The following is an 18,851-nucleotide window of genomic DNA, read 5'->3' on the forward strand; positions in this document are numbered from 1 at the left end:
AACACTGGGACACTGGGACACTGAGATACTGAGACACTAGGACACTGGGACACTGAGACACTGAGACACTGAGACACAGAGACAGTAGGACACTGGGACACTGGGACACTGAGACACAGAGACACTAGGACACTAGGACACTGGGGCACTGGGACACTGAGACACTGAGACACTAGGACACTAGGACACTGGGACATTGGGACACTGAGACACAGAGACACTGGGACACTGGGACACTGGGACACTGAGACACAGAGACACTGAGACACAGAGACACTAGGACACTGGGACACTGGGACACTGAGACACAGAGACACTAGGACACTAGGACAATGGGACACTGGGACACTGGGACACAGAGACACTGAGACACAGAGACACTAGGGCACTGGGACACTGGGACACTGGGACACTGATACACAGAGACACTAGGACACTGGGACACTGTGACACTGAGACACAGAGACACTAGGGCACTGGGACACTGGGACACTGAGACACAGAGACACAGAGACACTAGGACACTAGTACACTGGGTCACTGGGACACTGAGACACAGAGACACTAGGACACTGGGGCACTGGGACACTGAGACAATGAGACACTAGGACACTGGGACACTGTGACACTGAGACACTAGGAGACTAGGACACTGGGACACTGGGACACTGAGACAATGAGACACAGAGACACTAGGACACTGGGACACTGGGACACTGGGACACTGAGACACAGAGACACTAGGACACCGGGACACTGGGACACTGCGACACTGAGACACAGAGGCACTAGGACACTGGGACACTGGGACACTGAGACACTGAGACACAGAGACACTAGGACACTGGGACACTGGGACACTGAGACACTGAGACACTAGGACACTGGGGCACTGGGACACTGAGACACTGAGACACAGACACTAGGACACTGGGACACTGGGACACTGAGACACAGAGACACTAGGACACTAGGACACTGGGGCACTGGGACACTGAGACACTGAGACACAGAGACTCTAGGACACTGGGACACTGGGACACTGCGACACTGAGACACAGAGACACTAGGACACTGGGACACTGGGACACTGAGACACAGAGACACTGGGACACAGGGACACTGGGACACTGAGACACAGAGACACTAGGACATCTGGGACACTGGGACACTGAGACACTGAGACACAGAGACACTAGGACACTGGGACACTGGGACACTGAGACACTGAGACACAGAGACACTAGGACACTGGGACACTGGGACACTGAGACACAGAGACACTAGGACACTAGTACACTGTGTCACTGGGACACTGGGACACTGAGACAGAGAGACACTAGGACACTGGGACACTGGGACACTGAGCCACTGAGACACAGAGACACTAGGACACTGGGACACTGGGACACTGAGACACTGAGACACTAGGACACTGGGACACTGGGACACTGAGACACTGAGACACTGAGACACAGAGACACTCGGACACTGGGACACTGGGACACTGGGACACTGAGACACAGAGACACTTGGACACTGGGACACTGGGACACTGAGACACAGAGACACTAGGACACTAGTACACTGGGTCACTGGGACACTGAGACACTGAGACACAGAGACACTGGGACACTGGGACACTGGGACACTGGGACACTGAGACACAGAGACACTAGGACACTGGGACACTGGGACACTGAGACACAGAGACACTAGGACACTGGGACACTGGGACACTGAGACACTGAGACACTAGGACACTGGGGCACTGAGACACTGAGACACTGAGACACAGAGACACTAGGACACTGGGACACTGGGACACTGTGACACAGAGACACTAGGACACTAGGACACTGGGACACTGAGACACAGAGACACTAGGACACTGGGACACTGGGACACTGGGACACAGAGACACTGAGACAGAGAGGCACTAGGACACTGGTACACTGGGACACTGAGACACAGAGACACTAGGACACTAGGACACTGGGACACTGGGACACTGGGACACTGAGACACAGAGACACTAGGACACTGGGACACTGGGACACTGAGACACAGAGACACTAGGACACTGGGACAGTGGGACACTGAGACACTGAGACACAGAGACACTAGGACACTGGGACACTGGGTCACTGGGACACTGAGCCACTGAGACACAGAGACACTGGGACACTGGTACACTGAGGCACTGAGACACAGAGACACTAGGACACTGGGACACTGGGACACTGAGACACTGAGACACTAGGACACTGGGACACTGAGACACTGTGATACTGAGACACAGAGACACTAGGACACTGGGACACTGGGACACTGGGACACTGGGACACTGAGACACTGAGACACTGGGACACAGAGACACTAGGACACTGGGACACTGGGACACTGAGCCACAGAGACACTAGGACACTGGGACACTGGGACACTGAGCCACTGAGACACAGAGACACTAGGACACTGGGACACTGGGACACTGAGACACTGAGACACTAGGACACTGGGACACTGATACACTGAGACACTGAGACACTGAGACACAGAGACAGTAGGACACTGGGACACTGGGTCACTGAGACACAGAGACACTAGGACACTAGGACGCTGGGGCACTGGGACACTGAGACACTGAGACACAGAGACACTAGGACACTGGGACACTGGTACACTGAGACACTGAGACACAGAGACACTAGGACACTGGGACACTGGGACACTGGGACACTGAGACACAGAGACACTAGGACACTGGGACACTGAGACACTGAGACACTGAGACACAGAGACACTAGGACACTGGGATACTGGGACACTGAGACACTGAGACACAGAGACACTAGGATACTGGGACACTGGGACACTGAGACACTGAGACACAGAGACACTAGGACACTGGGACACTGGGACACTGAGACACTGAGACACAGAGACACTAGGACACTGGGACACTGGGACACTGGGACACTGAGACACAGAGACACTAGGACACTGGGACACTGGGACACTGAGACACTGAGACACAGAGACACTAGGACACTGGGACACTGGGACACTGAGACACTGAGACACTAGGACACTGGGACACTGGGACACTGAGACACTGAGACACTAGGACACTGGGACACTGGGACACTGAGACACTGAGATACTGAGACACAGAGACACTAGGACACTGGGACACTGGGACACTGGGACACTGAGACACTGAGACACTGGGACACAGAGACACTAGGACACTGGGACACTGGGACACTGAGACACAGAGACACTAGGACACTGGGGCACTGGGACACTGAGCCACTGAGACACAGAGACACTAGGACACTGGGACACTGGGACACTGAGACACTGAGACACTAGGACACTGGGACACTGAGACACTGAGACACTGAGACACAGAGACAGTAGGACACTGGGACACTGGGACACTGGGACACTGGGACACTGGGACACTGAGACACAGAGACACTAGGACACTGGGACACTGGGGCACTGAGACACAGAGACACTAGGACACTGGGACACTGGGACACTGAGACACTGAGACACTAGGACACTGGGGCACTGAGACACTGAGACACTGAGACACAGAGACACTAGGACACTGGGACACTGGGACACTGAGATACAGAGACACTAGGACACTAGGACACTGGGACACTGAGACACAGAGACACTAGGACACTGGGACACTGGGACACTGGGACACAGAGACACTGAGACACAGAGACACTAGGACACTGGGACACTGGGACACTGGGACACTGAGACACAGAGACACTAGGACACTAGGACACTGGGACACTGGGACACTGAGACACTGAGACACAGAGACACTAGGACACTGGGACACTGGGACACTGGGACACTGAGACACAGAGACACTAGGACACTGGGACACTGGGACACTGAGACACTGAGACACAGAGACACTAGGACACTGGAACACTGAGTCACTGGGACACTGAGCCACTGAGACACAGAGACACTGGGACACTGAGACACTGAGATACTGAGACACAGAGACACTAGGACACTGGGACACTGGACCACTGGGACACTGAGACACTGAGGCACTGGGACACAGAGACACTAGGACACTGGGACACTGGGACACTGAGACACAGAGACACTAGGACACTGGGACACTGAGCCACTGAGACACAGAGACACTAGGACACTGGGACACTGGGACACTGAGACACTGAGACACTAGGACACTGGGACACTGAGACACTGAGACACAGAGACAGTAGGACACTGGGACACTGGGACACTGAGACACAGAGACACTAGGACACTAGGACACTGGGGCACTGGGACACTGAGACACAGAGACACTAGGGCACTGGGACACTGGGACACTGAGACACTGAGACACAGAGACACTAGGACACTGGGACACTGGGACACTGGCACACTGAGACACAGAGACACTAGGACACTGGGACACTGAGACACTGAGACACTGAGACACAGAGACACTGGGACACTGGGACACTGGGACACTGAGACACTGAGACACAGAGACACTAGGACACTGGGACACTGGGACACTGAGACACTGAGACACAGAGACACTAGGACACTGGGACACTGAGACACTGAGACACAGAGACACTAGGACACTGGGATACTGGGACACTGAGACACAGAGACACTAGGACACTGGGACACTGGGACACTGGGACACTGAGACACTAGGACACTGGGACACTTGGACACTGAGACACTGAGACACAGAGACACTAGGACACTGGGACACTGGGACACTGAGACACTGAGGCACAGAGACACTAGGACACAGGGACACTGGGACACTGAGACACTGAGACACAGAGACACTAGGACACTGGGACACTTGGACACTGGGACACTGAGACACAGAGACACTAGGACACTGGGACACTGGGACACTGAGACACTGAGACACAGAGACACTAGGACACTGGGACACTGGGACACTGAGACACTGAGACACTAGGACACTAGGACACTAGGACACTGGGACACTGAAACACAGAGACACTAGGACACTAGGACACTGGGACACTGAGACACAGAGACACTAGGCCACTGGGACACTGGGACACTGGGACACTGGGACACAGAGACACTGAGACACAGAGACACTAGGACACTGGGTCACTGGGACACTGAGACACAGAGACACTAGGACACTAGGACACTGGGACACTGGGACACTGGGACACTGAGACACAGAGACACTAGGACACTGGGACACTGGGACACTGAGACACTGAGTAACAGAGACACTAGGACACTGGGACACTGGGACACTGAGACACTGAGACACAGAGACACTAGGACACTGGGACACTGGGACACTGAGACACTGAGACACTAGGACACTGTACACTGAGACACTGAGACACTGAGACACAGAGACACTAGGACACTGGGACACTGGGACACTGAGACACAGAGACATTAGGACACTGGGACACTGGGACACTGGGACACTGAGACACAGAGACATTAGGACACTGGGACACTGGGACACTGAGACACTGAGTAACAGAGGCACTAGGACACTGGGACACTGGGACACTGAGGCACTGAGACACTAGGACACTGTACACTGAGACACTGAGACACTGAGACACAGAGACACTAGGACACTGGGACACTGGGACACTGAGACACAGAGACACTAGGACACTAGGACACTGGGGCACTGGGACACTGAGACACTGAGACACAGAGACACTAGGACACTGGGACACTGGGACACTGAGACACAGAGACACTAGGACACTAGGACACTGGGACACTGGGACACTACGGCACATATACACTAGGACACTGGGACACTGGGACACTGGGACTCTGAGACACAGAGACACTAGGACACTGGGCCACTGGGACACTGAGACACTGAGACACAGAGACACTAGGACACTGGGACACTGGGACACTGAGACACTGAGACACAGAGACACTAGGACACTGGGACACTGGGACACTGAGACACAGAGACACTAGGACACTGGGACACTGAGACACTGAGACACAGAGACACTAGGACACTGGGACACTGGGACACTGAGACACAGAGACACTAGGACACTCGTACACTGGGTCACTGGGACACGGAGTCACTGAGACACAGAGACACTGGGACACTGGGACACTGGTCCACTGAGACACAGAGACACTAGGACACTGGGACACTGAGACACTGAGACACAGAGACACTAGGACACTGGGACACTGGGACACTGAGACTCTGAGACACTAGGACACTGGGACACTGAGACACTGAGACACTGAGACACAGAGACACTAGGACACTGGGACACTGGGACACTGAGACACAGATACACTAGGACACTAGGACACTGGGGCACTGGGACACTGAGACACTGAGACACAGAGACACTAGGACACTGGGACATTGGGTCACTGAGACACAGAGACACTAGGACACTAGGACACTGGGACACTGGGACACTGAGACACAGAGACACTAGGACACTGGGACACTGGGACACTGGGACACTGAGACAGAGAGACACTGAGACACAGAGACACTAGGACACTGGGACACTGGGACACTGAGACACAGAGACCCTAGTACACTAGTACACTGGGACACTGGGACACTGAGACACTGAGACACAGAGACACTAGGACACTGGGACACTGGGACACTGGGACACAGAGACACTAGGACACTGGGACACTGGGACACTGAGACACTGAGACACAGAGACACTAGGACACTGGGACACTGGGACACTGAGACACAGAGACACTAGGACACTGGGACACTTGGACACTGGGACACTGAGCCACAGAGACACTAGGACACTGGGACACTGGGACACTGAGACACTGAGACACAGAGACACTAGGACACTGGGACACTGGGACACTGAGACACTGAGACACAGAGACACTAGGACACTGGAACACTGAGTCACTGGGACACTGAGACACTGAGACACAGAGACACTAGGACACTGGGACACTGGGACACTGGCACACTGAGACACAGAGACACTAGGACACTGGGACACTGAGACACTGAGACACTGAGACACAGAGACACTGGGACACTGGGACACTGGGACACTGAGACACTGAGACACAGAGACACTAGGACACTGGGACACTGGGACACTGAGACACTGAGACACAGAGACACTAGGACACTGGGACACTGAGACACTGAGACACAGAGACACTAGGACACTGGGATACTGGGACACTGAGACACAGAGACACTAGGACACTGGGACACTGGGACACTGGGACACTGAGACACTAGGACACTGGGACACTGGGACACTGAGACACTGAGACACAGAGACACTAGGACACTGGGACACTGGGACACTGAGACACTGAGGCACAGAGACACTAGGACACAGGGACACTGGGACACTGAGACACTGAGACACAGAGACACTAGGACACTGGGACACTTGGACACTGGGACACTGAGACACAGAGACACTAGGACACTGGGACACTGGGACACTGAGACACTGAGACACAGAGACACTAGGACACTGGGACACTGGGACACTGAGACACTGAGACACTAGGACACTAGGACACTAGGACACTGGGACACTGAAACACAGAGACACTAGGACACTAGGACACTGGGACACTGAGACACAGAGACACTAGGCCACTGGGACACTGGGACACTGGGACACTGGGACACAGAGACACTGAGACACAGAGACACTAGGACACTGGGTCACTGGGACACTGAGACACAGAGACACTAGGACACTAGGACACTGGGACACTGGGACACTGGGACACTGAGACACAGAGACACTAGGACACTGGGACACTGGGACACTGAGACACTGAGTAACAGAGACACTAGGACACTGGGACACTGGGACACTGAGACACTGAGACACAGAGACACTAGGACACTGGGACACTGGGACACTGAGACACTGAGACACTAGGACACTGTACACTGAGACACTGAGACACTGAGACACAGAGACACTAGGACACTGGGACACTGGGACACTGAGACACAGAGACATTAGGACACTGGGACACTGGGACACTGGGACACTGAGACACAGAGACATTAGGACACTGGGACACTGGGACACTGAGACACTGAGTAACAGAGACACTAGGACACTGGGACACTGGGACACTGATACACTGAGACACAGAGGCACTAGGACACTGGGACACTGGGACACTGAGACACTGAGACACTAGGACACTGTACACTGAGACACTGAGACACTGAGACACAGAGACACTAGGACACTGGGACACTGGGACACTGAGACACAGAGACACTAGGACACTAGGACACTGGGGCACTGGGACACTGAGACACTGAGACACAGAGGCACTAGGACACTGGGACACTGGGACACTGATACACAGAGACACTAGGACACTAGGACACTGGGACACTGGGACACTACGGCACATATACACTAGGACACTGGGACACTGGGACACTGGGACTCTGAGACACAGAGACACTAGGACACTGGGCCACTGGGACACTGAGACACTGAGACACAGAGACACTAGGACACTGGGACACTGGGACACTGAGACACTGAGACACAGAGACACTAGGACACTGGGACACTGGGACACTGAGGCACAGAGACACTAGGACACTGGGACACTGAGACACTGAGACACAGAGACACTAGGACACTGGGACACTGGGACACTGAGACACAGAGACACTAGGACACTCGTACACTGGGTCACTGGGACACGGAGACACTGAGACACAGAGACACTGGGACACTGGGACACTGGTACACTGAGACACAGAGACACTAGGACACTGGGACACTGAGACACTGAGACACAGAGACACTAGGACACTGGGACACTGGGACACTGAGACACAGAGACACTAGGACACTGGGACACTGAGACACTGAGACACTGAGACACAGAGACACTAGGACACTGGGACACTGGGACACTGAGACACAGATACACTAGGACACTAGGACACTGGGGCACTGGGACACTGAGATACTGAGACACAGAGACACTAGGACACTGGGACATTGGGTCACTGAGACACAGAGACACTAGGACACTAGGACACTGGGACACTGGGACACTGAGACAGAGAGACACTGAGACACAGAGACACTAGGACACTGGGACACTGGGACACTGAGACACAGAGACCCTAGTACACTAGTACACTGGGACACTGGGACACTGAGACACTGAGACACAGAGACACTAGGACACTGGGACACTGGGACACTGGGACACTGGGACACAGAGACACTAGGACACTGGGACACTGGGACACTGAGACACTGAGACACAGAGACACTAGGACACTGGGACACTGGGACACTGAGACACAGAGACACTAGGACACTGGGACACTTGGACACTGGGACACTGAGCCACAGAGACACTAGGACACTGGGACACTGGGACACTGAGACACTGAGACACAGAGACACTAGGACACTGGGACACTGGGACACTGAGACACTGAGACACAGAGACACTAGGACACTGGAACACTGAGTCACTGGGACACTGAGCCACTGAGACACAGAGACACTGGGACACTGAGACACTGAGATACTGAGACACAGAGACACTAGGACACTGTGACACTGGACCACTGGGACACTGAGACACTGAGGCACTGGGACACAGAGACACTAGGACACTGGGACACTGGGACACTGAGACACAGAGACACTAGGACACTGGGACACTGAGCCACTGAGACACAGAGACACTAGGACACTGGGACACTGGGACACTGAGACACTGAGACACTAGGACACTGGGACACTGAGACACTGAGACACTGAGACACAGAGACAGTAGGACACTGGGACACTGGGACACTGAGACACAGAGACACTAGGACACTAGGACACTGGGGCACTGGGACACTGAGACACAGAGACACTAGGGCACTGGGATACTGGGACACTGAGACACTGAGACACAGAGACACTAGGACACTGGGACACTGGGACACTGGCACACTGAGACACAGAGACACTAGGACACTGGGACACTGAGACACTGAGACACAGAGACACTGGGACACTGGGACACTGGGACACTGGGACACTGAGACACTGAGACACAGAGACACTAGGACACTGGGACACTGGGACACTGAGACACTGAGACACAGAGACACTAGGACACTGGGACACTGAGACACTGAGACACAGAGACACTAGGACACTGGGACACTGGGACACTGAGACACAGAGACACTAGGACACTGGGACACTTGGACACTGGGACACTGAGACACTAGGACACTGGGACACTGGGACACTGGGACACTGAGACACTGAGGCACAGAGACACTAGGACACAGGGACACTGGGACACTGAGACACTGAGACACAGAGACACTAGGACACTGGGACACTTGGACACTGGGACACTGAGACACAGAGACACTAGGACACTGGGACACTGGAACACTGAGACACTGAGACACAGAGACACTAGGACACTGGGACACTGGGACACTGAGACACTGAGACACTAGGACACTAGGACACTAGGACACTGGGACACTGAAACACAGAGACACTAGGACACTAGGACACTGGGACACTGAGACACAGAGACACTAGGCCACTGGGACACTGGGACACTGGGACACTGAGACACAGAGACACTGAGACACAGAGACACTAGGACACTGGGTCACTGGGACACTGAGACACAGAGACACTAGGACACTAGGACACTGGGACACTGGGACACTGGGACACTGAGACACAGAGACACTAGGACACTGGGACACTGGGACACTGAGACACTGAGTAACAGAGACACTAGGACACTGGGACACTGGGACACTGAGACACTGAGACACAGAGACACTAGGACACTGGGACACTGGGACACTGAGACACTGAGACACTAGGACACTGTACACTGAGACACTGAGACACAGAGACACTAGGACACTGGGACACTGGGACACTGAGACACAGAGACATTAGGACACTGGGACACTGGGACACTGGGACACTGAGACACAGAGACACTAGGACACTGGGACACTGGGACACTGAGACACTGAGTAAAAGAGACACTAGGACACTGGGACACTGGGACACTGATACACTGAGACACAGAGGCACTAGGACACTGGGACACTGGGTCACTGAGACACTGAGACACTAGGACACTGTACACTGAGACACTGAGACACTGAGACACAGAGACACTAGGACACTGGGACACTGGGACACTGAGACACAGAGACACTAGGACACTAGGACACTGGGGCACTGGGACACTGAGACACTGAGACACAGAGACACTAGGACACTGGGACACTGAGACACAGAGACACTAGGACACTAGGACACTGGGACACTGGGACACTACGGCACATATACACTAGGACACTGGGACACTGGGACACTGGGACTCTGAGACACAGAGACACTAGGACACTGGGCCACTGGGACACTGCGACACTGAGACACAGAGACACAGAGACACTAGGACACTGGGACACTGGGACACTGAGACACTGAGACACAGAGACACTAGGACACTGGGACACTGGGACACTGAGACACAGAGACACTAGGACACTGGGACACTGAGACACTGAGACACAGAGACACTAGGACACTGGGACACTGGGACACTGAGACACAGAGACACTAGGCCACTCGTACACTGGGTCACTGGGACACGGAGACACTGAGACACAGAGACACTCGGACACTGGGACACTGGTACACTGAGACACAGAGACACTGGGACACTGGGACACTGAGACACTGAGACACAGAGACACTAGGACACTGGGACACTGGGACACTGAGACACTGAGACACTAGGACACTGGGACACTGAGACACTGAGACACTGAGACACAGAGACACTAGGACACTGGGACACTGGGACACTGAGACACAGATACACTAGGACACTAGGACACTGGGGCACTGGGACACTGAGACACTGAGACACAGAGACACTAGGACACTGGGACATTGGGTCACTGAGACACAGAGACACTAGGACACTAGGACACTGGGACACTGGGACACTGAGACACAGAGACACTAGGACACTGGGACACTGGGACACTGGGACACTGAGACAGAGAGACACTGAGACACAGAGACACTAGGACACTGGGACACTGGGACACTGAGACACAGAGACCCTAGGACACTAGTACACTGGGACATTGGGACACTGAGACACTGAGACACAGAAACACTAGGACACTGGGACACTGGGACACTGGGACACTGGGACACAGAGACACTAGGACACTGGGACACTGGGACACTGAGACACTGAGACACAGAGACACTAGGACACTGGGACACTGGGACACTGAGACACAGAGACACTAGGACACTGGAACACTTGGACACTGGGACACTGAGCCACAGAGACACTAGGACACTGGGACACTGGGACACTGAGACACTGAGACACAGAGACACTAGGACACTGGGACACTGGGACACTGGGACACTGAGACACTGAGGCACTAGGACACGAGGACACTGGGACACTGGGACACTGAGACACAGAGACATTAGGAAACTAGGACACTGGGACACTGGGACACTGAGACACAGAGACACTAGGACACTGGGACACTGGGACACTGGGACACTGAGACACAGAGACACTAGGACACTGGGACACTGGGACACTGGGACACTGGGACACTGAGACACTGAGGCACTAGGACACGAGGACACTGGGACACTGGGACACTGAGACACAGAGACATTAGGAAACTAGGACACTGGGACACTGGGACACTGAGACACAGAGACACTAGGACACTGGGACACTGGGACACTGGGACACTGAGACACAGAGACACTGAGACACAGAGACACTAGGACACTGGGACACTGGGACACTGAGACACAGAGACACTAGGAAACTAGGACACTGGGACACTGGGACACTGAGACACTGAGACACAGAGACACTAGGACACTGGGACACTGGGACACTGGGACACTGAGGCACAGAGACACTAGGACACTGGGACACTGGGACACTGGGACACTGAGACACTGAGACACAGAGACACTGGGACACTGGGACACTGAGACACAGAGGCACTAGGACACTGGGACACTGGGGCACTGAGACACTGAGACACAGAGGCACTAGGACACTGGGACACTGGGACACTGAGACACAGAGACACTAGAACACTAGGACACTGGGACACTGGGACACTGAGACACTGAGACACAGAGACACTAGGACACTGGGACACTGGGACACTGCGACACTGAGACACAGAGACACTAGGACACTGGGACACTGGGGCACTGAGACACAGAGACACTAGGACACTGGGACACTGGGGCACTGAGACAATGAGACACAGAGACACTAGGACACTGGGACACTGGGACACTGAGACACTGAGACACTAGGACACTGGGACACTGAGACACTGAGACACTGAGGCACAGAGACACTAGGACACTGCGACACTGGGACACTGAGACACAGAGACACTAGGACACTAGGACACTGGGGCACTGGGACACTGAGACACTGAGACACAGAGACACTAGGTCACTGGGACACTGTGACACTGAGACACAGAGACACTAGGACACTAGGACACTGGGACACTGAGACACAGAGACACTAGGGCACTGGGACACTGGGACACTGGGACACTGAGACACAAGAACACTGAGACACAGAGACATTAGGACACTGGGACACTGGGACACTGAGACACAGATACACTAGGACACTAGGACACTGGGACACTGGGACACTGAGACACTGAGACACAGATACACTAGGACACTGGGACACTGGGACACTGGGATACTGAGACACAGAGACACTAGGACACTGGGACACTGGGACACTGGGACACTGAGACACTGAGGCACTAGGACACGAGGACACTGGGACACTGGGACACTGAGACACAGAGACACTAGGACACTGGGACACTGGGACACTGGGACACTGAGACACAGAGACACTGAGACACAGAGACACTAGGACACTGGGACACTGGGACACAGAGACACAGAGACACTAGGAAACTAGGACACTGGGACACTGGGACACTGAGACACTGAGACACAGAGACACTAGGACACTGGGACACTGGGACACTGGGACACTGAGGCACAGAGACACTAGGACACTGGGACACTGGGACACTGGGACACTGAGACACTGAGACACAGAGACACTGGGACACTGGGACACTGAGACACAGAGGCACTAGGACACTGGGACACTGGGGCACTGAGACACTGAGACACAGAGGCACTAGGACACTGGGACACTGGGACACTGAGACACAGAGACACTAGAACACTAGGACACTGGGACACTGGGACACTGAGACACTGAGACACAGAGACACTAGGACACTGGGACACTGGGACACTGCGACACTGAGACACAGAGACACTAGGACACTGGGACACTGGGGCACTGAGACACAGAGACACTAGGACACTGGGACACTGGGGCACTGAGACAATGAGACACAGAGACACTAGGACACTGGGACACTGGGACACTGAGACACTGAGACACTAGGACACTGGGACACTGAGACACTGAGACACTGAGACACAGAGACACTAGGACACTGCGACACTGGGACACTGAGACACAGAGACACTAGGACACTAGGACACTGGGGCACTGGGACACTGAGACACTGAGACACAGAGACACTAGGTCACTGGGACACTGTGACACTGAGACACAGAGACACTAGGACACTAGGACACTGGGACACTGAGACACAGAGACACTAGGGCACTGGGACACTGGGACACTGGGACACTGAGACACAAGAACACTGAGACACAGAGACATTAGGACACTGGGACACTGGGACACTGAGACACAGATACACTAGGACACTAGGACACTGGGACACTGGGACACTGAGACACTGAGACACAGATACACTAGGACACTGGGACACTGGGACACTGGGATACTGAGACACAGAGACACTAGGACACTGGGACACTGGGGCACTGAGACACAGAGACACTAGGACACTAGGACATTGGGGCACTGGGACACTGGGACACTGGAACACTGAGACACAGAGACACTAGGAAACTAGGACACTGGGACACTGGGAAACTGAGACACTGAGACACAGAGACACTAGGACACTGGGACACTGGGACACTGGGACACTGAGGCACAGAGACACTAGGATACTGGGACACTGGGACACTGAGACACAGAGACACTAGGAAACTAGGACACTGGGACACTGGGACACTGAGACACTGAGACACAGAGACACTAGGACACGGGGACACTGGAACACTGGGACACTGAGGCACAGAGACACTAGGACACTGGGACACTGGGACACTGGGACACTGAGACACTGAGACACAGAGACACTGGGACACTGGGACACTGGGACACTGAGACACAGAGGCACTAGGACACTGGGACACTGGGGCACTGAGACACTGAGACACAGAGGCACTAGGACACTGGGACACTGGGACACTGAGACACAGAGACACTAGAACACTAGGACACTGGGACACTGGGACACTGAGACACTGAGACACAGAGACACAGAGACACTAGGACACTGGGACACTGGGACACTGAGACACTGAGACACTAGGACACTGGGACACTGAGACACTGAGACACTGAGACACAGAGACACTGGGACACTGGGACACTGAGACACAGAGACACTCGGACACTAGGACACTGGGGCACTGGGACACTGAGACACTGAGACACAGAGACACTAGGACACTGGGACACTGGGACACTGTGACACAGAGACACTAGGACACTAGGACACTGGGACACTGAGACACAGAGACACTAGGACACTGGGACACTGGGACACTGGGACACTGAGACACAAGAACACTGAGACACAGAGACACTAGGACACTGGGACACTGGGACACTGAGACACAGAGACACTAGGACACTAGGACACTGGGACACTGGGACACTGGGATACTGAGACACAGAGACACTAGGACACTGGGACACTGGGGCACTGAGACACAGAGACACTAGGACACTAGGACACTGGGGCACTGGGACACTGAGACACTGAGACACAGAGACACTAGGACACTGGGACACTGGGACACTGAGACACAGAGACACTAGGACACTAGGACACTGGGACACTGGGACACTGAGACACAGAGACACTAGGACACTGGGACACTGGGACACTGAGACACAGAGCCACTGAGACACAGAGACACTAGGACACTGGGACACTGGGACACTGAGACACTAGGACACTAGGACACTAGGACACTGGGGCACTGGGACACTGAGACACAGAGACACAGAGACACTAGGACACTGGGACACTGGGACACTGAGACACAGAGACACTAGGACACTGGGACACTGGGAAACTGAGACACAGGGACACTAGGACACTGGGACACTGGGACACTGGGACACTGAGACACAGAGACACTGAGACACAGAGACACTAGGACACTGGGACACTGGGACACTGAGACACAGAGACACTAGGACACTAGGACACTGGGACACTGGGAAACTGAGACACTGAGACACAGAGACACTATGACACTGGGACACTGGGACACTGGGACACTGAGACATAGATACACTAGGACACTGGGACACTGAGACACTGAGGCACAGAGACACTAGGACACTGGGACACTGGGACACTGAGACACTGAGACACAGAGGCACCAGGAGACTAGTACACTGGGTCACTGGGACACTGAGACACTGAGACACAGAGACACTGGGACACTGGGACACTGAGACACTGAGACACAGAGACACTAGGACACTGGGACACTGGGACACTGAGACACTGAGACACTAGGACACTGGGACACTGGGACACTGAGACACTGAGACACTGAGACACAGATACACTGGGACACTGGGACACTGGGACACTGAGACACAGAGACACTAGGACACTAGGACACTGGGACACTGAGACACAGAGACATTAGGACACTAGGGCACTGGGACACTGGGACACTGGGACACTGAGACACAGAGACACTAGGACACTGGGACACAGGGACACTGAGACACAGAGATACTAGGACACTGGGACACTGAGACACAGAGACACTAGGACACTGGGACACTGGGACTCTGAGACACAGAGACACTAGGACACTGGGCCAATGGGACACTGAGACACTGAGACACAGAGACACTAGGACACTGGGACACTGGGACACTGAGACACTGAGACACAGAGACACTAGGACACTGGGACACTGGGACACTGAGACACAGAGACACTAGGACACTGGGACACTGGGACACTGAGACACTGAGACACAGAGACACTAGGACACTGGGACACTGGGACACTGAGACACAGAGACACTAGGACACTCGTACACTGGGTCACTGGGACACGGAGACACTGAGACACAGAGACACTGGGACACTGGGACACTGGTACACTGAGACACAGAGACACTAGGACACTGGGACACTGAGACACTGAGGCACAGAGTCACTAGGACACTGGGACACTGGGACACTGAGACACTGAGACACTAGGACACTGGTACACTGAGACACTGAGACACTGAGACACAGAGACACTAGGACACTGGGACACTGGGACACTGAGACACAGATACACTAGGAGACTAGGACACTGGGGCACTGGGACACAGAGACACAGAGACACAGAGACACAAGGACACTGGGACATTGGGTCACTGAGACACAGAGACACTAGGACACTAGGACACTGGGACACTGGGACACAGAGACACTAGGACACTGGGACACTGGGACACTGAGACAGAGAGACACTGAGACACAGAGACACTAGGACACTGGGACACTGGGACACTGAGACACAGAGACCCTACGACACTAGTACACTGGGACACTGGGACACTGAGACACTGAGACACAGAGACACTGAGACACAGAGACACTGGGACACTGGGACACAGAGACACTAGGACACTGGGACACTGGGACACTGAGACACTGAGACACAGAGACACTAGGACACTGGGACACTGGGACACTGAGACACAGAGACACTAGGACACTGGGACACTTGGACACTGGGACACTGAGTCACAGAGACACTAGGACACTGGGACACTGAGACACTGAGACACAGAGACACTAGGACACTGGGACACTGGGACACTGGGACACTGAGACACTGAGACACTAGGACACTAGGACACTGGGACACTGGGACACAGAGACACAGAGACATTAGGAAACTAGGACACTGGGACACTGGGACACTGAGACACAGAGACACTAGGACACTGGGACACTGGGACACTGGGACACTGAGACACAGAGACACTGAGACACAGAGACACTAGGACACTGGGACACTGGGACACTGAGACACAGAGACACTAGGAAACTAGGACACTGGGACACTGGGACACTGAGACACTGAGACACAGAGACACTAGGACACTGGGACACTGGGACACTGGGACACTGAGGCACAGAGACACTAGGACACTGGGACACTGGGACACTGGGACACTGAGACACTGAGACACAGAGACACTGGGACACTGGGACACTGAGACACAGAGGCACTAGGACACTGGGACACTGGGGCACTGAGACACTGAGACACAGAGGCACTAGGACACTGGGACACTGGGACACTGAGACACAGAGACACTAGGACACTAGGACACTGGGGCACTGGGACACTGAGACACTGAGACACAGAGGCACTTGGACACTGGGACACTGGGACACTGAGACACAGAGACACTAGGACACTAGGACACTGGGACACTGAGACACAGAGA

Source organism: Pristiophorus japonicus, chromosome 3, assembly GCF_044704955.1.
Source record: "Pristiophorus japonicus isolate sPriJap1 chromosome 3, sPriJap1.hap1, whole genome shotgun sequence".
NCBI lineage: Eukaryota > Metazoa > Chordata > Chondrichthyes > Pristiophoridae > Pristiophorus > Pristiophorus japonicus.